Genomic DNA, 25986 nt, shown 5'->3' on the forward strand with positions numbered 1-25986 from the left:
CATATCATTTCATGTTAACAGAAAGACAATCAAGATGAAATCTTAATTACTAAAGAGCTGTCAAGAGACATTAACAATTTAATACTGAATTTTATAAAAGTAATGATTGTCCTATTACATATGCTCTAATTTCCCTTTCCTGACTGCTCTAATAGGTTCCTCACTCATTAAGCACTTATTTTCTCACTACCTGCCAGCAGTTTCATAGGTAGCCTCATTTAGGGAAACTGAAGGAATATGAAAGATGATAATATGAAGGAAAAATTGCAGCTGAAAAGAATTATAAATGTAAAAGATAAACCCAGGTTACTTCGTAAAATAGAGTACATATACTTAGTACAGCTGCATTTGGGAAATGTTTAAAGGAGTAATGAATTAAGGAAAAAAAGCTGATAAAATAATATATGCAAATTTTTTCCAAGAAATATAACTTTTATGTGTGAACTTGATCTGTTCCTTGAGATAAAAAAATCTAACACTAACTTGCCACAACACTGTAAAGATAAAATAAAGGAAAGATAAAATGTAGTACAGTTTTTCCTGTCAAAAACTGGTATAAATGTAAAATGGATCACTTAGACAATTAACTGGTTTCCAGGTTAGTCTTATACACTACTAAAAGAAAGGTTGAAATGAGTCCCCAAATATCACAGTCTGAACTTGTTTCACAGTGACCTGTGAATGCCTGGTGGAACCAGGAATATGAATCCTTTCATTAACAGCCACTTGGGAACAGAAAGTATTAATTCTTTAAAATGAGATATTCATTTCAGCGTTGTCAATAATTTTCTTAATAAAACATTTCCCCCCCCCAAGGGAAAAATCAGGAAATGTTTGCCTTTTCAGCCCAAACAAAATTTTAATCAAGGAAGGTTCTTGGCATGCCCTGAAGTCCAGCCAGCTGCTAACAGCTTCCAAAACAGTGAGGACTATCCAGGGTAATTACCTGTATTGGGAGGAATACCTTGGAATAATTACCCTGCTCCATTCAGAACAGAAACTTGGGTGTGTTTACCCTGCAAATCCAGGGAGTGATGAAGTATGGAATGCACATGCACGCATCCACAAGACTGAAAGGTTTCATTTCATCCCAATAAAACCAGTAGCATTTTAAAAAAATTTGGTTTCATCAAAAACACAGCAAGAACCCATTATAGTGCAGGTTTTAATTTTAATATTTTTTAAAGGAAAACAGGTAAATATTTATGGAATCTTTATTGGGAAAAAAACACCCAAAAAACCCACACTGAAGTTTATTAATTTTAAGGGGTTTCTTTCAGCAATAAGAATAAAAAGAGACAAAAATTCCTAAAAGTGTCACAGCTATAGAAAAAAAAAAAAGGAAATTACTACAATTTTTTTTTCTAAATATAAAGAAGGATTGCTAGCTTTATGGCATCCTAGAAATCCATGTATAGATTTTATAAAAATTCTGTTTATCTACTCAAAGAAAAAATATCTGTAATATTAATTATTTTTCATCTTTTTCTGCCATCATTTTTTCTTAAGGTTAATCTAATATTTCTTAAGGTCATGGAATTAAAACTCTCAAAACCTCAGCAATCTTCTGCTCAGAATCAAACCCTTTAAAGATCCTTTAGTGGGCTAGGATCAGGTAACTGCTCTCAGGAATGCTTTTGCTAAGGCTGAGTCTATTTCTCACCTACTCTTCCAGGGCAGGAGATAAAGTTAAATCAATGTGCTCACAGCTGACCCCAGCCAAAGACACCAAGTGCACGTGTGACTTGTACAGCAATGTCACACACAGCACCAAATTCTGGCTGCCTTGGGAAGCTGAATTTGCAGATCCCATTTCCAGGCGAGATGACATTAGAGACTAGGAAACAGAAATGCATCAGAGATGCTGAACAACCCCAGACACAATGCTGTAAGTATGCCCAAGAGAAACCTAAAGCTGAAAGTCCTGCTTGGAATTCATAGGGCGTAAGCTGAGAATTTAAGATCTGGGTCATCAGATAATCGTCAAGGTAGAAACTAACTGGCTTTTAGGGTTTAGGAAAGATTTTCCTTTTTTCCATATGGAGATTATGGCACTGTCATGATGTAAGAGGGCTTGTGCATTTCATTCACCTACTTCTGGAGCCTCTGCTCAGACAGAAGATAATGGATCAGAAACGCACAGGGTTTAATTCAGCACACTGGATAAGCGGTCTGAAATTTCTGCAGACTTGTCAACAGACATCCTCTACAGATTCTATATTCTGTTATCTTTAATCTGCACCAACCTTTTATTTTGGCATTTTAAGTAAGCACCAATGCCAGCAGAAATGAGAACAGATTCAAGGGCTTCAATCAAGGTGGAGCCACTCATGGGCTGCAAACCACTTCAGTTGTTTCTGCCTAAGCAGGGCTTCCAGTACAGTTCATCTCCATTTCTCCACTATTTCCAGGGCTCATGGTGCCAACCTCTCTCTAGCTATAATCCAACAAGTATATCTGAAAAGGTGGCAGGTTTTTTTAGTTTCTTTTTTTTTAGTAAGACACATGATCCTTACACAGACAGTTACAGAATGAAGTTAAAGCTCCTCAAACAGCTACTGAGTACTCAAGTCTCATACAGTCCAATGGAAATGCTGGGGCCAGCAAGTCGGATGATGTGGAATTGCCTGGCTGTTGTCAATCACTGTCAAATCCCTAATTCTATTTAAACACGAAGTTTTGGCACTTAATTTCAATCCCAAAATAATAAGAGCCCATAGGATGAATTTGTGTAGTGTTTCAGCACTTAGCACTGCACTCTAATCTACTTGCTACACAGCATATTCAATATGAATGAAAATACTTGTGTTTCTGGATTTTCCTGTTTAGAAATTTTCCTTCAAATTGGGATTTATTGGTTTTTCAGTTCCAAGACAACAGAACAAGATTAACATTCTCACAGGGTTGTGTGAGTAAAAGTAATCACTATTAACACTGAGAAAATATCAGTAACTGTCATTCAGGAAAGTTCTTGCCCTTCCCCCTTGCATCCAGATTTAAATACATCATCCTCTTTAAAGTGGGATTTAAAGCCCATCAATACATCTTTCATCTTAAAGACAGGCCTATGCTGCATGGTGGCATTGTATCTCCCACTACTTAATATTGCAGCAGTATCACAACTCCTGGTGATTGGCAAGAAGAAAGTTTAAGGATGTTCTCTCATTTCACTGTGCAAGAATTGAATTAACACAGCCTACTAAGCTCTTTGTGCAACCTCGTCTTTCTCAAATATTCACAAGAAATATATTCAAAACCAAAATGTTCATAAGATCCTTGCCTGATATTATACCCTCCCCTTTATTTTGAAATATCTTTCTTCATGCAAGGCTTAGGACCTTTTCACCCCCACAAATGGGGAAATTATGGTAGAGAAAGTGAACAATGCAGTTTTGCAAAAAGCATTTAATCTAAAAATGAGCTGTAAGAGAAACAGCCTACTGTATAGTAAATTCAGCCTCCACTGAGAAAATCTGGGTTTCAGTTTTTAGGCTTCATTATTATCCATCTGTTGCACTCAGTTATCATTAACTTAGTGTTTGTCAGGATCCATTAAGGCCAATTAGCACGTCAACACGCAGAGATAATACAGTTAAATATCCATCTAAAGCCCCTTCATGCACAGTGTTCTTGAGCACATACTGAAGGCAGCAGCAGCGACAAGCATGAAAACCTCCACACAGGTACCTGCTTTATTAATGCTGACCTGGAAGTGACATTTATACAAGACACTATTTGAAATTTGGATTATCAATCACTGCAGTAATTCTTGGCTTACATGGATACTCATGAAGACAAATGACATAATCTAAAACCATCGATGACAAGAAATAAGTGATTCAGCGTTGTTTTAACCATAATATTGAAGGATGAAAGCCAGATGAAACTGGTGAATTAATTAATATATTTTATTACAGTGGCCAGTATAATGGGAAGAAGCAAGGGAGTACCTCCAGAAACTGAAGTTATAAAAAAACCCCCTCAAACCAACAACCAACCAAAACCATGCCCAACCACCAAATCACCTCCAGGCTCCCCAGTTTACAAGACTGGGAAATTTCACATAAGCAAAAAGCAGTAATTTCAGTAATATTTTCTGAATCCAGCTAAGTGAGCCACTAAGATCATCCACAAACAGGCAACAATACAGTTTACAGTATGTGAACAAACTTAACTGAGATGACAGCTGCTTTTTTTGGATGGCTTCCAGCTAAATGAATTAATACTTTGCTTAGTAGGAATGAATTCTATTTAAATTTTCTTTGAACACCTCATATCAATCATGTACCTCCAGTTTTCTCTATTTACAAGGAATAGAGTACATCAGCTAAATCCTGACTATTTGAATGGATCAGCACAACTTCAGGTGTGATTTTTTTTCATTTACAAAAAAAATGTGTTTCATCAACTTCAAAACTTACATTGTAATATATTCCTACACTTTGAAAAGTATCACTTTATCCTTTCCAAGATAAAGATAGTATGGAATAGTAGATAGATGGAAGGCCTTATAGATCAATCAAACCCCTGAAGGACTTGAATTTTGTTTCAGTTTTGGTTTTCTCTCCATCTTAGCCATACAATTCCCAGCTTAGACTACAGTTACAAGAGGAAGAAAGAGAAAAGGTAACGAAATCCCTATAGCTGCTCTTCTTCAATGTGCTGGACCTCAAATGCTTAATTCTTTATAAAGCACATTTCTACAGTAACAGACCAATGTGGGGGAAGGTAATGCAACAGGTGCAAATCTTAAAACCATTCCACAGTGCTGAACCATTTTTATATTTGCTCTTATTTTTCAAGAGTGATTTTTAATTTAATCCAATAACCTAGGCATGCAGATCTTATTTCCAAGTCAGGAAAAAAATGCCAAGAACAGGAAGAACACATTCAAGAAGGCAGTTAAATACTTAGAAATTTTACTGTATGGACAAAAATTTTATCAGAATAACTGCTGAGATGTTGGTGTTTATACCCAAACCTAAAACCAATGTAACGAATGGTATATCTTCAAATCTAAGTACCTGATTTTTGCTAAAACTTAAATTTGTACTAAACCACTTTTTGACTGGGCACCTCTCTTCTATTTATATGCCATTAAATTGCTTTAAGAAGCCTTCTGTTAAAATGGTCTGAAACAATATAAAAGCTTAAATGAGTCATTTCATTAACCTAGCTGTAGTTTAATTTGCTTGTTACACAGAAATTCCAATAGAAAAATTTGTTTTCTTCACTCTGAATTTGCATGTTATCTACTCTAGAAGGAGAATTAAAATTAGTGGAAATGTAACCAAGGACGAAAACTTTTTCATTTTCCAGAGCAAGAATGACACAGGAGAAGTATTGTATAAAGTTATAAGACTATGACTGAAAATAGGAAACTATGCTTTAATTCAGCCTGAATTTATCTGACAAAAAAAGAAAATCAGTTATGACATGAAAGGACCAGCAAGAGTTACAAGCAGAAAAATTATTTAGAGCCTCACAAAAAGTATCACTACAAAAGCAATAACCCCAGGTCACACCTGTGGTAGAGCACTCTTTTTTTTTCCTTAAAAGCATTTGCCTTCTTTTTTATTTATTTTTTTAATGGGGACTTCAGAGGCAGTTGTTAAACTAAAAACATCCCTTTAGGTTTGGGATGCAGCTAAAAATCAAAATCTTCCTCACTGTAGAGCAATATTACATTTCCCCCTTGCAGACTTATTTCATAAAAACGTCAGCTATTAAGTTAACATTATTTAAAGGCCTTTAGTTTGTAGTTACTGAATGCAACCTAAGCTATATCCATAAAGGTCTGACATTGATCCCTGGTTGTATAAAACATGATACAGAGAGGCACTAAATAAATAATCTGTATACTGCTTCCAAAGCATCTCTATTTATCACTGCATTAATGATAAGGATCTGATTTAAAGTGAACCCTAGCGAGGGTCAAATCCGAGCACAAGCTGTAATATGATCTGCAAGAGTGCTGATAACCTGAAACAATATGAAGAAACCCTGTCAGATAAATAAAACAAATCAGTTGTCCATTAAACAGCTCAGAAAGAGGCCAAGGAAGCTAAATATGGGCTGAACTATTTTTGTTCTTTTCTTTTAAAATTTATTTTATTTTAAAGAAGCACAGAAAAGCTACACCTGAAGATTGAGTCAGTCTAAGGCTAAAGAAATAACACTGATGAGAATAGCAAAGACTGATCTTTAAAAAGTCATACAGCCACCCATGAGAAAGTTCAGATGTGCTCTTGCACCTCTCAGAGACCCCGAGTATTACCACTAACCTCTAAAAAAATCAAAGGCAATTGTTTCCAAGGCATCATCAAATATTTGACATTAGCAGTCCAGATTATGAAAGAAAACTATTTTTAAGCTTAAATATATGAATTCTTTAAAATCTTAAAATGCAAATAAAACTATTTCATTACTTACTGAAGGAAATTCTCATTAATCCTTTTTAATTATACCAAAGGATACAAAATCTTGTGGAAAAACAGAAAAATGCTATTTGATCAGTGTCTGTCATAAATACATGAAAAACCCCAAAGTGCAAGTGGGCAGAGAGCCCTTTGTTAAGCTGCAGGCCCACGTGGAAGCCCTGCTCAGCATCCTGGGGGTTCATTCAAGTTGCTTTCCAACATCATTTGGGCCATCAAACAAAACAATGACCAGCTCAGGACAAACTTGGGAAATTCCCATTCCAGGCCATCCTGCTGTCCTCAAACCCCATTATGCTTCAGCATGTGAAACTAAACAGATCCATTCTGATCTTTTGGTGGTTTATGTTATTTTTGTTGTTTGCATTGTAGTAAATAAGCAACATCCCATCACTTCAGGCAGGGATTGAACAAACAAAAACTCTTTGGCCTGAAGACCACACAGATGACAGGTCAGGGAGGGAGACCAAAGCAGTGATAATTTCTCCAGACCTCATGCCCATCTTTACATTTAGAAAGAATCTCAACTAATAGTTAATAGCTTTTACTGACAGTAGAGCTACTTTCTATAACTTATTAAATGCAGTTATTTTAAACGTAAGAAATAGCAGAAAAAAAGCTTGCATTACTGGCACTGCATAAGGTTCTGTTCTACTGGACACAAGATATTGTGCTTAGGTACATGCAGAAAACACTTTTAAATTTCAGTCACTTTCTGCACACCACATTTTGCTTTGAGCAAGATTTCTTTCCCCCTCAATTCTATGAGGCTTTACACAAATCAATGAAATAAACTTCTAATTTTTCTGAAAGACCATGGAGGGAAACTACAAATATAGAAGATTATGTATTTGCTAAGCAAAAGTCAACATCCCTGTGAAAGTTTTTCCCTCTTTCTACCTCTCCTAATGATAATGAAAGCAATAATTAGCATAAAGAGGAAGGAAACCAGGTACCTACATAAAAGAAAATATGTGACTATTAGAAGTTAAAGTCAGTAGTGAAGAATTAGGAAAACAGGAAGGTTGTGAGCAATCAAAGCCATTTAGGAGGGAAAGTACAGGAGAGTGCATAGACAAATCAGAAGGGACCAGGGCACAATGGAAACAAGATGCATGTAATAAATGCTTGGGAAAACAAATGCGTTTACATCTGTGCCTTCCTCTATCTGTTGTATACATGTGTTTAGTGGGGTTTTTTAATATGTTTATTCCATTTTTGCCTGGATATTTAAGCACAGTGTGAAGAGATGAAGAGAGGTGCAGAGATGTTCATAAGTAAGATATAAAAATGGTTCTAAAAAGCTGAATGAAGACCCTGGACTCCAAGATTGCCATTGCTCAGCTTCAGCTATCATATACAGAAAATTATATTTCATCAGCACAGTGGCAGATTATACACCTCTTTAAAGGAATAAAATCTTTAGACAGTATTGCCATGACCCAGGCAATCCCCACTGAGAAAAACAAGTAGATCAATTATTTAATCAGGTGGGTTTGATCTATGTTTCAAGTAGTTTCAGAATCTTAATAATAAATAAATTAATAAATACATAAATAAATTCCTTTAAGACATATATATGGGGGAACAGGATAATAAACAATATGCTAATAAATGAATTGCCAACTAGAACTTTGTCTAATGAGATCCTGTACCAGAAAGCCTGGATGGGAGAAGCTGAGTTCTGTTATACTAGCCAAAGATCTTGGTAAATATGGGAACTCAGTCACAGAAAAGTGAAAGAGATTCAAAACAATATAAGACAAAGATGCAAGCTAGCCTGACAATTCTGATCTTTGTCATAATTAAAAATATCACAGAATCAAAAGGTTTCATCAATATAACAATTTTTACTGAAACTACTGATAAAACTGTAAAGTAGAACTGATACCTCTGACACTATTTCAAATCACTTATATTGAAATATTTAACCTTGAACTTTCCTGTAATTTTGCTTTACTCAATTTATGCATTTGCTTAAATTATAAATGTAATGTTTTAGTTAATGGTTCTAATTCACTTGGAATTCCTTTTCTAAACAGTCCCTCCAGGTTTTACAGCCAAGACATGTGGGCTGGGCTACTGCCCATTTAAAGTCAGTGATAGTGGAACTGGTGGGAACTGGGCTTCCTCAAGTCTATGTGCCTAACAGAATACTTTCATTTTTCTGAGAATGTACGTTACCAATGTAAAATGAAAGAGCTGTTCTCAAAACAATTTCTCTGATAGTCAAATGCAATATCACAACTTCCTAGTGACAAGTTTTCTGGTGAGAGAGGAGTTAAGTTTGGTCCTTCTGCTGCATTATTCAGGTACCAAACAACTCACTCCATTCAAAAGAGATAAAAAAAATGGGAGTTGTATTATTGGAGCAGACAATCCTGTGTTTGCACCATAAAATGTACCAGGAAATTTTACATTCAGGTTCTGCCCAGATTTACGCTCTGAGAAATGTGATTTAGGAAAAAAACTGTGTGTGAATGTTTCAGGCACATAACTTTTATGAAACCAGTGCTCTGCTGCCTGGAGTTGTGGCCTGGCTGTGTGAGACAAGTGCAGTGGGGCAAAGACAAACTGAAGCTTTTCCTCCAAGGTCACTATTAATTACCCTTCTGTTCTGCCCACTCCCCATTTATCTTAAGTAAAACCATGTTAACAAGATGATTATACACCTATTTAAAGGAATAAAAATATTTATTGTCTGAAACTCCATTAGAAGTGCCTGCTCAGGACTCTGACATGCTCTGCAGACCCAGGCAGTAAGCTGTGAGCAGCAGCTTCACAAACATCTGGTTTTCCAGGCTTTGTGCTGAAGCCTCCAACTACTTCCCTTACAAAACTGTGTGCAGTTAATTTTATTCCTATGAACTAGGAATAATTTCATTAAAATATCCAAAGTAAATTTAGTGAAAAGACAGTTTTCATTTTAAAAACCTGGGAAAATATTAGAAATAGAGCATTTTTAAGGCAGCTACCATAAAAGTCAATATTTGTACATTATTCATGATCTTTGGGCATAATGGTTTTTTTTTGCATTTTAGAAGGCTGCATCCCTAGGCAATTGCCTAGCTCTGATTTGCAAATTGCTTTTAACATGTATTTAGGCAGAACATGCTGAAACTTCTGGATCTCTTAGGAAGCCAAAATGTTGCATATTACTGGCCAATTATGCGATCACTCCCAAAGTACTAAATATTATTACAAAATCTGAAACAATCAAGGCTGCACTTAATCCCTAGTATATGGGAGACACATTCACTAATTTATAAGATTTCTCTACCACCTGAAAATTGGAAGCTTGTTGCAGGGTAAATTACAATTACAGTGGTAACTGTACTGATACAGAATGTGGGGATTCTCTGTGCATCTCTGTGTGTGTGCACTGCTGTGGCCCTGGGAGCTGCAGCCCCGTAACCAGAGGGGTCCAAAACCCCCCAAAGCACTGCCAGGAGAGGGACAGGCACAGCAAAGGCAGAAGCCTTTTCCTCTCTGACACTGTCTTTTACTCAATATCTGCCCTCCATGGATTGCATCCCTGTGGGAACCTAGAGGACCATTTCCAGAACTTCAGCCAGTTTTTGAGGTTATTATTGATAAATCAGACTCCTTTTCCTCCCTTAGCTGGCCATCCACCCACACAGAGGATCCTAAAGAATACTGTGTCCTGTGTACTTCACTGCATGCATAGCTCTGGATTTCCCCACCAATTGTCACACCCCTTCATAAGCACACCTATGAGTTCTGTTCGTGGTCTTTATGCTACTCAATCTACAGCTTGCAGCAACACCTCTGTCTGCAGCTGGGTTTTAGGAGTGTGCTGCACCTCAGAGCACTCACCAACTTTGATGCCTACTGATAGAGGTGCCTGCACTGACTCATATTTTCATATGAGTTTATTTATTACTTTACCATCACTATGAAAATCAGGCCATAAAAAACCTTGGAGGAGCCACTGAACTCAGAAATATTGGTTCAAACAATTTTTGCAATGACAAAAGACAAAAATACAATATAAAAAGTATTTTGTATTAAATCCAATATTTAACATCAGGCATTTCATTTTGAGATGCTTCTAAGGAAAATTAGACACAAGATAAAGAGCAACCACAAAAAAAAAAGACAAAAAGAAAGTTCTCATCTTCCCTCTTTTTTTTCCTTCTTCCTTGGAGGACACATGCCTGAATCCCCCAGTTCCTGGGAATGTCCTAATTATCTGCATGCAGTGTATAGCTCCACCTCTTGCAGATTTTAGTGCCTGCTCCAGTAAATGCTTATTTTACTTAAGTAGAAGAGGTTCCCATATCTCCAGCCCAAGACAACTAGACACCTTCTTGGAGGTATGAGTACACACTCAACAAAAGTAACCTGAATTTTCAAATTTTTTAAGGTAATGCAATGCACACAGACTGATAAGAAGAATTATAGAATATTAATTTTGGATGACCAAATCTATATTTTTCAAATACTGTGACATTCAGACAGCTTCCAACAGCTCTGTCACTAAGCAAGTTGAACTCTGTGTCTCAAAAATGCTGCATACCATTCTTTAATGTTGCAATGCTTGTGGTAAAAAGGAATTTAAATCATTAACTGCCTCAAGTAAATGTTGAATAATTTTATCAAAGACAAAGCAGGTTTGTTTTCTACACAACCACAAATCTGGCCTGCTGACGTTTTTCAAGCAGCAACTTTGTGTTTTCTACACTGACAAGAAATCCCATGTGTTCACACCGTGTCACAGCACAGAAGTAAGTCAGCCATGGATTAACTTCCATATGTTCTTTTAATTGATTTAACAAATATAGATAAGCTAAAGATACTTATGTGGAATTGTAAAGAGCACAGACTAAGACCCGGTCACCTTCTGCCCCTCCTCAGCACAGACCTTTGTGGGTATTTCCTGTGAAAGGAGCTGAATTTACAGCACATTTGCAGGAATTTAAGAAGGATGACACACAGGAGAGAGGGGGTTCAGTTTTAGCTCCTTGATAAAATTAGTATCACAAACTTAAAACTCTCAAAATACTTCCAAAATTGCTTTCTTTGCAGTTTAAAATAATACTAATGATATGTTTCCAAGCCTAATTGCTATGATTTCACTTGTGTGGGGATTTATAATCCATTTTAATCTCTCACAGAACATACCCATTAAAGCAGAAATCAGTTTTCTAGACACCCCAGAGAACTAGAAGCCTTTAAAAGAATATTTTACTGTCCCTTTGCAGATCACTCCCAGATTGCCTAGCTTTCAGACTGAGGCTCAGAATGGATGCAGAGGCTTGTTTCATTTGGTCATCCCACATTACATGCTGAGACAGTGACGATCTGTGGGAATTCACTCACCCGCTCGGAATTCTACATTTTATAAGAGAGAAAATGTCACATGTGGTCAGCCTCCTACCCTTTTATGGCTGACTTTTATTATTCACTCCTGCCTCTTGCTGCCTATACCTCCTGTGCAAATGTTCAAAATTCTATTCAAATTGCAGAAGCCTACTTCCTCTGCAGAGAATAATACAGATTCAAAGGAGGACAAGTGTTGTTTATTAGCAATTATCATGAAAGTCCTTCCTGTAATTAACCTCAGCTTCATGGACACTACTATTTGCACTTCAGCTATCTCATAAACAGGGGCCACATTTCCATTATTGTTAGGGAAGATGAGTCATTGCAGAAGAATGCTTATCTCAAGTCAGTTTTAACTAGCTTTTGTCTGCATGAGATATTAGTCACTGGTACCTACAAGATTACAAGGAAGTCTGGATTTCGGCTTCTTTTTTAAAAACCTCTTTCCTCTTGCCCTTCATAGGTTCAGAATTCATCAGTAACAGCATAAAGGCCGAGAAGTTTAAAAATGCTCTTTTCAATTAAACCTACACTTTTTGTCTGTATGATCACTGAATCATAACCAAGAAGAATTCCAGATTCTGCCCAACTAATGGGAGGTCTAAGACACTGAAAACCCCAACATTTGCTCTGTAGGCCATAAAGAGACAATGGTGAAGGATTTGTTTTAACATTTTTCAAGCTCTCAAAGAAAGCTGAGCCACAAATCAGTGCAGTGATGTATGCCTTCTGCTTGGTGAAAAAACTCCCAAACAACCCCCCACTTTATTCACAAGACACAGTCAAAAATGAAAATACAATGGCAATGCACATTCCTAGGCTTTTGCTTTGCATTTCCCTTTTTACTTATAATTGAACAGTCTCACCATTAGAGATGCTAATAGAAAGAGTTATCACATAGAACTTGAATGTATATTTCTGTTCTTTAAATTAAAAAGGCTAAAAACCTGATAGCTTCTCATGACCTAAAAACAAATGCTGGCCAAATTTCTCGGTCTCAGAGCTACCTACAGGTATTCACCACAAGACCTGGGCCCTTCTGAAGGGTATTCAAGAACATCTTTACATGTTTCACATCAACAGAAGGAGTACAGAGTAAAGGTAAATCTTTACTAGTAATAGAGTATTAAACAGCATAGTTGTGACTCACAATCTGACTGCATCTTAAATTAAAACCTGATTCAAAGGGGCATAGCTAAATAAGCAAAGTAGTTAAATGCATACAGGCTACCAAGCAGAACTCCCAGAATAATAAAACCATTAATTAAGACTAACTGGACTTGAAATTCTTCCCATACTCACTGCTTAGAGTAATTTCATTTCACATTCCCAAGTGTTAATTCAGAGAGCTACATCAAAGCCTGCAGAAATTTATGTAAACTGTGAGGTCAGAGATGAAAATATTCCTTTACTTTATATTCAAGTTTACTGGGCATTTGTCATTTTACTGTTATTTTCCTCTTGTAGGAAATGCCAGGTAACAGCAAGTGTGAGGAGCAGACCTGGGTTACTGCATGCAAAAGCATCCATATTTCTACATCCATTTTGCTGCATTGGTAAGTTTTAGAAAAAAATAAGGCTTTTTTTCTATTTTTAAATCATTTTTGAATGCTGCTGGTACACATTACATTTGACCCTAATAAGGCTGAATGCCATTCTCTTGACGAGGTTTTTTCAATGTATACAGTGAAACAACTGCAGACATAAATTGTGTACAAGCTTGTTTTTTTCTTTCCCAGTGGGAGTGGCAACTGAAATCTGGACCTTTGCCACGTTGGTTGTGCAATTCAGATCACAGTACTTATAGAGACAGGATGGTCAGTGCACCAGCATACTAATGCAGCTGACTGCCAGACTGGCCTTTGTTAGTATTTTATAAATTAAAGTAAAACCACAGTTTAATGTCAGACCATTCCACGTAATTCTAGACATGGAACATAACTTCTGGTCTCACCACCTACTTCTAAGAGATAGTTTTCTAAACTCACTGTAAAAGTTCTCAGCAGTGATATTGGAGTTTTCAAATATATTACAGAGAAAACAAATAATATTTATCCTTTTTTTTTTCCTCTGAAGCCCATGAATCTACAACTGTATGGCTTTCTGTTGTGCATGAGAATTATCTAACAGTTTGCTACAATCACTTTCTGGTTAAGACAAAAGAGAAATTAGCTTTGTAATAACATAACAAGCCTAAATAAATCATCATAGCACTTATATGGTTCATCCAGAATATCAAATGTGATTTTTAGTCAGTTCTCCTCTTTTAGGGGTAACACTGACATATTAAACAATTTTAATGATAATAGGAAATAAATCACAAACAATTGGACTACAGCACATTATATTCCAGTATCATATCAAAAGTTAACAAACCCACTGTGTTCAGTTTTCATTTGCAGTGTTTTCATATTCATTAACCTTTTAACATAAAATACTTTTTCTTGGCGAAAAGGAAAAAAAATCACATTAAAAGATACGGACATTTGGAAAAGCTGCTATGACAATCTCTACATTTTCAGAGAAAAGGGAAACCTTTTTAAAAGATGCATTACTAGTTTCGAAATAATTTCTCTTTTTGCATGTGCAGTAGGGTAGGAATTACTTTTCCAGCCTGGAGTTACTGACAGGTATTATACTGAATAAACTCTGTTAGCTTTCCCTTCTGCCCAGCCTTTAAAGCATGCTTAATTATAACGAAATGGTACTTTGCTCTGTCAACAAGTTGTGAAGTCACTTGCTCAACCTTTTTCCTTTCATTCCCTCTGCTATCCCTCTTCTCTGGACCTGTTTAATTTTTGCATTTCCTGATTTTTATCTTGGGAAAACAAAAGGCAGCTGCACTAAGTTACATGAAACAGCAAAGTGACTCCGCTAGTTAGTGATTTGCAGGTTCTAAACAGTGAGTTGTGTGAAATGAAAAGGGGAGTGTCATGTTGCAAAAACTCTTTTCTCTCCCCTTTCTACAGCTGTATTTCTAATCAGCAGAAGATACATCTTGCTTGGAGTCAACCCCTTTTCTCTCTGCACATTCTTAACCTTCTATCTTATGCATGGATCACTGGTTAGCTTAGAAATGCACAGACACAAAAGGGGGAGCTGACATGTGAGGTTTGATGGCAATAATGGCTGTTTATAAGCCTAATCCATCACATTTAGTGGACACCTCCATTTTTGTCCCTCTGAAAAGGTATAAATAATAAAATGGTATAGCTTTGGCTCAGAGGTGCCTTGGTAAATATTTTAACTATTTACAAGATCACATCAATAACAAAAGAAGCATCTGTACCATCCATACAGAGGCCTCTGAATCATTAGAATAGTACCCAGATGGTTCTTACAATTCATCAACAATAAAATGTCTTCATGACAGAGCTTTTGTGACATCATTGATATTTTTATATGCCACTGTTCAATACTCCCAAAACTCTCATTCTTTTCCCTAAGAACATCTCAGTAAATATTTTCTTTCTCAAGGAAGAGGGGAAAAAAAAAAAAAGAAAAAACTTTATTTATAAAGATCCACTAGGTAGATCCAGCTGCAACCTTCTCTCTAAATAATTCACTCCTTTTCTCCAAATAATCAAGATCCAGATTACTAATATCTGGAATACATCAAGGTTAGCACTGTGTCAAATCCCTTGATAAACTCAAGCTGTTACTGGCTACTTGGGCAGTAGCAGTTGACAGTTTTTCTTTGATTTTCCTTTATTCATATCACATCCAAACAGCAGCATGTCAGGAACAGTAACAAAGCAGAGGAAAGGAAATTCAACAGTTACAAAATTAGTCTGATGAGTTTCCTATTTGAGACCTAACAAGTCAGCTCTGGGGATCAAGTGAAGTTAATTCTGTTTCTTCATAAAACAAAATACTTGGAAGTGGCGACAGGTATAGAGACAGTACTACAGGTCTTGGTTTATCCAGGCAGAGGTTTTGGGTACCTGGGGTTAGGTGCCAAATAAAAGCCAGGAATACACCAGCTGATTTTAGAAAAGTGCTGAACACCCACTTGTTAAATAAACATAAGCTTAAAATGTTTCATACTGAGTCTTTAGTTACACTGAGTGATTATAGCTGAAATTCACTTAAAAAATTAACAAGATCAGTTTCCAGTTTTTGTTAGTCTTATTCATAATACAGATTATTCACTCATATTACAAATTGGTCTTAAAAAGTCTTGCATAAAGAATTGACTCAATTCCATAATATTCCTTACAACATTGGAGTTTCAGTCACTAAGTTAAAAATGTCTCTTAAATGTTATTTCAAACGGCTCCAACTGTTTTACAAAGTCTGTGCTCTGGCATGAAACCTTTTGTCACTAACTGATCAGAGCCATGATAAAATAGTTGAATTCCACCAGTCTAAAATGTACACCAGGACAAACCTACATAAGAGAATGAAGACCAACTCTAGAGACTATGACTTTATTTTTTTTTAAGTCCTGTACTCACACTTTCTCAGAAAGATGTGAAAATGCGTAAAATAATAATTCTAACAAAGAATAACAAAACTACATTTTTCTCAAATTAGAAATACTTTTCAATAAATATGAACCCTTTCTCCTTCCCAAAGGTATGAAAAATGGTGTAGAAGTAAAGCAATTCAGAAGCATTCCTGAATATCAATGCTACCCCAATTCCAAAATTTGGTCAATAAAATTAACAGCCGTCCTTTGAATGCAATATCACACCTCTAAATGAGTTCAAGCTGGTGCTGTTATTGTCCAGTGGAATGTGAGATTTACATTTCACAGCTCCTCACCAAAGTAATGAATGAATCTGATCTCATAAACAAACAATTCCAGTTTCATGTTATTTCAATGGCCCTCCAACAATGTGTGCCTCCACAAAGAAAAATATTTATCATGTTTGTGCTCAACTCCAATTGTAAATGGGACTGTAATAAAATGACACCATAAAAACCATTTTCACGGCTGAGTTTGCAATTTAATAAACAGATGCAAACAACAGTCTTTGGAGATCAACAGTTAAAAATAAATTAAGTAGAGGACTCCCCACATCACAATGGGAACAACTGGAATAGCCTCCAGCAACATGCAGGAGAGTCACAAGGTGTGTGTCCTTGGACTTTCCACAGGCACCAGCCTTTCAAGGATATATCATGACATCAATGCAAATCAGTCAGATGATTTCAAAGAAAGGCCAAAACCACCTGGCTTTCTTTGCACGATCCTAAATATTAAATAATTACTATGCAAGCACTAAGTATTTTCAGACATACTACATTTTCACTGTGCTGGCCTATATAATATGTACTAATACATTCTTTTCCTTACTCTCCATTACTCTCAAAAAAAAAAAAAGCCACCAGCATGTTTTTGTACTGAAAATGTTATAGTTCACTTGAAAAACTTCAGATCTCAAAAATAACATTTGAACAATGTGTTGGATTTCATGCAGAGTTCTCAAAAGTGCACACAGTTAATGGAGTTTTCCTTGGAGTCAATGGGAACATTCCCCTGAACATATGTGAGAGTGGTTAATCTGAGTTCTTGAGAGTCAAACCTTTCAAACAATACACTGTCCTAAAGGTGATTGTGCACAGGACTAGACTGAAAAACTATTTTAATGTGGGTCATTGAAGACATGCACCAGGATTAAATCCCTGAGTGGCAGGGATTTCACCTTCTCTTCTCAGTAAATTTGGATCTTGGTATCCCCTAGAGCACAATGGCACCACATTAGATCAAGAGCAATCTAATCTGAAGGTATGTAGCCAGACAAGGGTCTAAATTCCTAATGAAATCTTGACAATGTGCCTGCTCTTTCTGGATGGCAATCTGGCTTCATGAATGCCAGTTTCTCCCTTGAATATGGATATATAAAGCATTATTTGCAATTCAAGGTTGCAATCAAGACTAACACAACTGCATTTCTACAGTAAAACATTTACATGGTTAAAGCTATCAGAAATACACACTGCCACCTGAAGTCCCCAAAGTAAAACTCTGGGAAGGACAGAATTTTTTTTTTCTCTTTGCTAATAGCTCCAAATGAGATGAACATTTAGATTTTCATATTCCTTAGGTAAAAAAAGGACTTAGAAGCCTTCTCACTTTGTCAGGTCCAGCATATTAAAAAGTTCTGTCTAATATCTATTTCAGTATTTAGTATCTCATTTATTAATAAGAAAACAACATGATAATATGGTTCCTCACCCCCCCTCAAATAAGCCTCTCAATAAAGCAAGTTTTAATGAAAAACTGTATTTCCAAACTCTGACCTGGCCAACGGCCCACACAAGGGCTCTGCCTAACAACAGACTCTAAATATAGCATCAGGAAAGAAGAAATAGTCAGTGCTAAAATATATTGTTTGTCCTTGGCAGATTCTTTGAATTAATTAGGAATTAATTTGGTCTTTTGAATTGTTATGAGAATCCTCTGATGTATGTACAATTATATTTTGGTAGAAGTAGTTCAATACCTAAATTGAACACTGATAAGAGGTTCAAGGGAAACATCACCTGCAAAAGTTCAAAAGGTTTGAGGTGACTCCTGCTCTTTAGGATAAAACATGAGCATCCCACCAAATTTTTCACAATAACCTTTGCTGAGAGAGTACAATGGTATTAAAAACAGTGACACATAAAGCATTTTGAAATTACTTGGGTCACGAGTTCTGTCTGCACACTTTTGATTGGGATAAATCAGATCAATTTTCAAAGTCAAATGGTGACTCCCTTTCCCACTGATCAAGAGGAAACTGCTGTGGTTATCAAACTAATGATACGATACTAAAATTAATTCTGAGTTTGAGGATTCTGCACATGCATTTAGGTCCACATTTAAGTTATAGCTTTAAGATCTCTCAAAAGTATGAGCATCTTGAAATATAGTAATATTTAGCACACAGCCCTGCTATGCTAACATACACATTCATTTGAGGGAAGTATTTGTGAAATATGTGCTGCTCAAGGAGAGTAGGAGTCAAAGGTTATGTAAAGGTGGCACAGAAAATGAGCTAATTGATGCTCCTCTGAAGTGCCAGTTAGAGCAATTTTATCAGGATACTCCAACAATTTATAAACTGCAATTTTAAAAAGTGATTTAAGAACATGAACTTCAATGCCTTTTTAATCAAGAATCATCTCAGAAATTAATGATCACTTTTATGGTAGTGCACATCATAGAGCTCTAGTCCCATCAGATGGCATTTTGAACACTCAGAGTAGTGTCTACTCCTCCCAAAAAAGTTAGCTCACATTCCTTTGATATTAAAATAAAGCTTAAAAAATGGGCCGTGAACACAAATCTGCAATGCTTGCAAGCATCCCTTCAGTGCACTCAGGCAGTCAGCTGAGCACAGCACACGCTGCATTTTTAACAGACTTTTCAGGATACAGAAAAAAAACAGGTAGCAAATTGCTTCTCAGGTGATTGTGCAGGCTCTGATCCAAAGCCCACTTACATAAACAGGAACATTCCCATTTACTTTAACAGGCTTTGGCTCATGCTCCAAGAAATGCACATTTTGCTTACATTCCAGGTTAGCACAGCTCCACTTAATTATTAAACATCTGAGAAACAGTTAGACATTTTTGTATAATAAAATTTCCAGTTACTGAAAAGAAAATAGTGGTATATTTTTTTTCTCCTATGAAATGAAAGATCATGGCACATGTGATATTGAATCTCTACATTTTGGTGCTGGAGGTCTGTACTGAGTCGTGCTGGAATTAATGGCTGAATTTCTCCTTAAGACAATGACAGCATAGAAGGGGACTTGACTTCACTCTGAGCTCTTCAGAGATTTTTGTTTGAATTTGCACCATGCAGGTGCATCATTGTCAAAAAGGGACATTTTATCAGACAAGCTCAGCCTAGGTTGAGGTGTGTTGTATGCCAAACGTACAGAGCATGTGAATGCAACACAAGATGAGTCTCTGAGAGATTTGGAGCATTTACAGAACTGGAAAGTCCTACTTCAGTCATCATCATAGCAATCCATAGCTAGATGAGACAAACTGTAAATACAAATTGGTGCACAAATGTTTAACATCTGATATGATTTTTTTTATCTTTCATTCACTTTAACAATCACAGATTTTAATATTTCCAACAGCTGTTTGTAAAATATCCCACATATGAAGATAAAACCTGATTTGGATGCAAAATTATTTTTATTCTAAATTAAATTTGGCCTTCACAAGCTCTTGCAGGCTTTCCAAATACTAAAACTGAAATGAAAAGCAAAACATAAAGATGTAATCAATTACCCGATCACTTCCTTAGTTTTGAACTCGCTCTCTGTAGGACTGATATGAAGCAGAAAAAGAATTTAAGCAGGCTGTGGAATACTGTCTGATAATGGTCCTGAAAGACTGACACCCTGTCCCCTTCCCTGTGTGTGCAATCTGTTTTGATGACAAATTGAAGGCACCTTTTTAGTTCCACTGAATTATCTTCACGCTGTGGTGTTTCTGTTTGTCTCATGTTTGTTATGTCAGCTCTCCACCGAGGGTTTGCCAGAAAGCTAACACAAAACACCAGTATCATGTCAAAAGAACTTGTCCTACATATTTAACAGTTTCTAGGTATTGTTACACTAACTAAAGTCTTTTCCTTGCAGTAGATTGCTGCTGGAGACAGAATCACAGCCAAGGGCAGTATCAGCACATCCCTTCCAGAATCAAGCAGAAAAAAAACCAATCAGACTGCAAAATGGACAGACCTCTTGTGTTGCAAGACAGCAGCAATTACTCCCAAAACATTTCCAAAAACCAAAACCCAGATGAGTGATTTATAGCTTTTAACCTATGTACAAGACCTGATTCTCATCTCAGCTGGTATAAAATGTCTAAAGCTTTTAATGACAGAGGATTTGATCACAAGAGAGCTTCATTCTTCATTCATGCTGCACAAACCCAGTGCTAATTTTGGGAATGGTAGGGTTGATCCAATAAAAGTTCCCTGTATTGACATCATGATAAAACTGAGGTCATAATTTGACCCCTTACTGTAACAAAGGTGGTAAACCCCTTACCAAAAAGCCCTATTAAAATAAACCTTCGAATGGAGAAATATTCATAGCAATAGAATGAAATAATGCAACTGTCTGAGTAAGGATTTTACCACAAGGTGTTCAATTAACAATTTAAGAGCTTTACTTGTTATAATTTGTTTTGAATGCTGGACATAAGGCTAAAAGGAGAAGGAAAAAGATCAAATTTCTTCAGGCTCATGGTCTTTTACAACTTCTGGATTCCCCAGGTGATGGTCAGGCATATTTCATGCTGCTGTTTATGCCTCAGTTTCCCTATGTGTAATCTTTCTTAGAAATTATTTCTTAAATTATTTCTTAGAAATAGGTCTAAGCCTCTCCATCATCTACATAAATTAAATTTGTTTTGTTGTTTGTTATCTACAACAAATTATTCCTTTGCTTATTGCCAACATGGCTCAAATTACACAGCACATGTAACCATGTATGTTTCGTAACTTTAATTTACTGATTTTAGTAAAAAACATCTTGGAAGTTAAATGCTGCTATCCACTTTATTGCTGAGATTGTACTTTGCTTATTGCGATGTGTCTGCCAAATTCATCTAATCAACACCACAATCTAACTACAATCAAAGAGTGGGAGTATTTATAAATCCAATCTGTTGCAGCAAAGAGGAAAGAACACAGACATTACAGTATTCAGTAATAACAACCCAGTGGAAAATAAAATCTGCTGGTTTTAAAATCTTTTCTACCGGTCCATCCATAACTTCATTTACGCCTCTCATATGGATGAACAGCCGTGTTACCTTTAAAGGCATTTGCATATAAAAATTTAAGCTACAATATCAAAATAGAAGAAATTGGAAAGTTTGTCATTCCAATACACGATGCCAGCAGAGCAAACCCTCACACAGGAGAAGGCACGTGCCTCCTGCCCACGGCAAAGAAGGACCATGTACTGGGGCATTTCTCTTGTCCAGGCACATTGCACACTTCATCTGCGCTTGACAGTGCATCTCACCATGCTGGAAGCAGATTTCTTGCAGAGGTGGAGCTGGTGGGCAGGAGCTGGGGGAGCAGCCTGGCTCTTGCCCAGCTGCTGGAATGCCCTGGCAGTGTGGCAGGCAGGGGCCATGCCAGCTGGCACAACAGTTGTCACAGCTTTTCTTGTCATCTCAGCCTTTCACACAAGGGGCAGGGGGTGACTGTGGGCTCAGCTGCCCATCTCCCCCTGGCTTGGGAGGCCTCCAAGCAAGGTTCTGTTTGACCCCAGGGAACATGGAAATGAGGGGAAGATGGTGCCACCAGAAATGGCTCTGGGTTGGATGCACAGGGTAGATGAACTTGCTGTATCTACAGCCTTTACTCTTTCCAATGCTTTTCCTCACCCCCAACATGAGAGTTGAGGGCAATCACAAAATGAGATATTAACTTCTACTCCTTTTTACTCCTTCTTTCAACATATGAGTTGATTCTTTATTTAGTAGGTACTCTGCAATTCCTGCTTGACAAATGAGCTGCTAATTTCTCATCAGCTTTTCTATGACCAGACCCACTGTATTTCAACTCCTGCCTAAGCATTTATGCATTAATTTTTAGGGAGGCTTCAAATACACAGGTATTGCTACACCTCTAATAAGACTGGAAACTACAGCAGAGACATGTAAGGTAAAATGTTTTCAGCCCACTTTGGAAGCCCTAAGTCTCCCTAAATCCCTTCACATAGCTAGGTAGTGCTCAGACTATGGGGCCCACAGGCTCTGAGCAACAATTCAGCATTCCATCACACTGTCAGATAAGCACAGCTTGATGTTTACACTAAAAGGTAAATGATAAATTGATTTTTCTAGTACTGCAGTATAATGCTGCAGCACTGGTGGCTATCTATGTCTATCGTATTAGTTATTCCAAAAACCAACGTGGATGCATCACACCATCTAGTTGAATTAAATGTCTTTAAACTGGCTGTGCAAGCAGACATTTAAACTTAAGTCAGTCTCCAAACCCACATCTTATTTACTTCAAGTGGCAAGTCACTGGGCTCATACTAGAGAAAGTAAATGTGTAAAAGCTCAGGGAACAATCCATTTGCTTTGTTTAGAATATGATCTTGGATGGGATCTGACAGGATTATATGTCCATGGCCATGGAGCCTGTATGACAGATGTAGAAATATTCCCTAATTCTCCAGACAACTTAAAACCATTTTCTTCCTATAGATGATGCACTCACTTTCCGGCCTTCTTAACCCATCTACTCCAGCCTGCTGCTTTCATTCTCACTTTGCTGTTGACCCATTGTGATCTGTTTCTGGTCTCAGTCTCATCTGCATTAAGCAGAAGTGACTCCTGTGACTACATATGTGTCAGGTCAGAAATCATCTCAAAGTGCAATAAAGGTGAGGCTTCAGATCCATGATACTTAGAAATTTCCACTGTATATGGAGATGTGTTTTGGAACACGTTACACCTCTAAGCTGCTGCAGTTTCAATATGTTGGGCCACCTTCAGTCAGTGTAAATTAAACAGATTTTTACTTTTAGAGATGATAATGGATAATTCTGGCTCATAGAACACAGTGATGGGGACTTAATTTTTTTCTCTTAGTAACATTTCCCATCTAACAGGTTTTGGTACTTGCCTAACAAATTAGTAGACTGCCACCACAGTATTGAGAAAGATCTGATCTCTTCTGGCACCATTTCATTTAAATGTCGTGGGGCTGCCCAATAATTTACACAGAACAACTCATGTTTCTCAGCAAGCCTGAGCTGCTTTCAAATGGACCTGTCAGAGGGCAAAGTTTTGCCCAGGCAACTGAAATTTTAAGAGAAAAAGCTATTTGTTGTTTTGTTTGTTTCAGAGCAGTTGAATGTTTTAGATTGAAGAACACTTCTAGGTTTCATGAGTTCATGGAAAGAATTAACCCAACCGTACTTTAGAGTCAATTGTCAAGAATTACCATGCTGCAAAAAATCCAACTGTCCTAAGTTTCTCAACCAGCAGAACACACCCTCAAAGTTACCTGTGTTAAGCAATACTTGGTTGAACCACTATTTTTCAGTCAAATTTCTGTCATGTTAAGCTTTGTGTTGGTAAGGCTTGCAGTACTTGAGCTTTGCAGGAAACTAATGAAACTAAACGACTTTAACGTGAAATCAGAAAGTAGAAATCTTTGAAACAGAAAAGGTTGTAAGAGGGGAGGAAATTTAATTCAGAAAATGAACTTTTTAGACACAACTGAATCTTCATTCAAGGTAAAGAGCTGATACACATTGTATAAATAAGTTCAAGTTCATCACACCTAAAGAACAGTTCAATTTCAACCATATCATTGTCAGGAAAAACAAATACAAACTTGCCCCAAAGCTAAACAACTTTAGAGAAACCAGGAAGAGGAGAGATAGACAGACAGTAAGTTATGAACATAAAACTCTTTGTACCAAAACCAATTAACCCTAACCTAAGGCAAGCCTTTTTCTTCTAGCCCTTCATTTAAAGGTTTTACGATTTATAGCCTGTGTTTCTCAGGGGAGGTCTTGCTCTGCTCTGATTTCACATTTCACAGCAGCACATGTGTAATCCTGCTGCAGCACAGAGCACATGACCCAGCTGATATCAGGAAATCCACTTTTCACTAGTTGGAAACACACTGGAGGTGAGATGCAACCAGAATTCACTTCAGTTGCAAGAGGCCACGGAGGAATGTTTGCAGAAATGACAGACTGGGTAATAATCATCAGAAATCTGGCAGTCCCATCCTGCATCTGACAGCCTTGGAGAGGAAAAAAACAAACAAAGCCAGACCACTACACTAGTGTTTGAAAGACAGCTCAATTCTTGAAGTGGATCTATAATTGCCATTATATCAAGACTGGAAAATGCAATATGACAACCAATTCATTTACGCACTGCCTTCAAGCACCCAGAGAAATTCATGCTTTAAAGTTTCCATGTGGTAGGAGTAACTCACCATCTTCATAAAGAAAACCCCCCAGCTTGCATAAAATTGCATGTTTAATGACCTTTCAAATTTGGTATGATCTCAAACCAAAAGTGGAATACACACATAGCTAATCTGACTTCAAGATAAAGCTGCTCCAACAAAATAGTTTGGAAGAGGATAAGCTTTGCTATGGATCTGTAAATGCAGGCAGAGAGGAAAATAAATCTGTTCTACAGTAATTATTTGTAAACACACAAAACCTAATTCATGCCATGGAATTCATTAAGTCAGTTTCTCAATTCCACGGATATGCTTGCTAAATTCTACAGTACTTAGAGTAAAAGTATTCTTTTTGCCTTTTTTAATCATAGAAAAAAAATTTATGTTTATATTTAGCATTATGTATTTCTATAGCTTCACAATGTACATATAGACAATAAGCATCTTTAAAGGTGCTCTCACTTGACATTTGTATTCTCAAAAAACAGTTGCAATATATTATATCGTAAAAATACAATTTTCTTATGAAAATTTAAATAAGAAATAAACAAAACAAATTGCATTCTTAAACAAACTGTACAATTTTAAAAATACGTCTATCTCATCCATACTCATCTTAGGGAGTTGTGTCTTCGCTGAGTATTATCTTGGCTGACAGCTTTTCTAAAGTTTATACCAGCTTTCTATTAATTATATAGTTATTTTTACAACAAAGGGTTTGGGTCGGGAATCCAGAACCATATAGATATAGATATATACACATGAACAAAAGAGCACCAATAATATCAGGGAAAAAACCCAAAAACCAAAGCAAAGCAAACAAAAAAATCCTTCATCATTTTAAAACAGCTTGATCCAGGCAATTTTACCATTTTATATTGTATCCCAAAGCTACATTGTAAGCAGGTGGAAGTACATTTTTTAGGCCTATATATTCTTATCTTACATCAAATCCATAGACACACCTGTGCTAAACAACTTTTGATTTCCCATTGTGAAAATAGTTTCTGAAATTATCCATTTTCTTGGAAAGAAATACTGGTCCCATGATGGACTAGAGTAAAACAAACAGGAGCACTGCCTCAAAGATACTTAAAAATTTTATTTTATGGTTTTATGCCTACAAAGTGCAGCTGTGCTTATACATTGGTACATGTTTATTTCTGAGTATATAATGGACATCTTAAGAGTGACTAAAAACTTAGAAAAGGAATAAAGTATTTTCTAGTGATTATCTCATTATCTGTTCAGTTTGAAACCCAGCTCATTTAAGGCAATAAAATG

This window comes from Molothrus aeneus, chromosome 11 (genome assembly GCF_037042795.1).
Source record: "Molothrus aeneus isolate 106 chromosome 11, BPBGC_Maene_1.0, whole genome shotgun sequence".
Classification (NCBI taxonomy): domain Eukaryota; kingdom Metazoa; phylum Chordata; class Aves; order Passeriformes; family Icteridae; genus Molothrus; species Molothrus aeneus.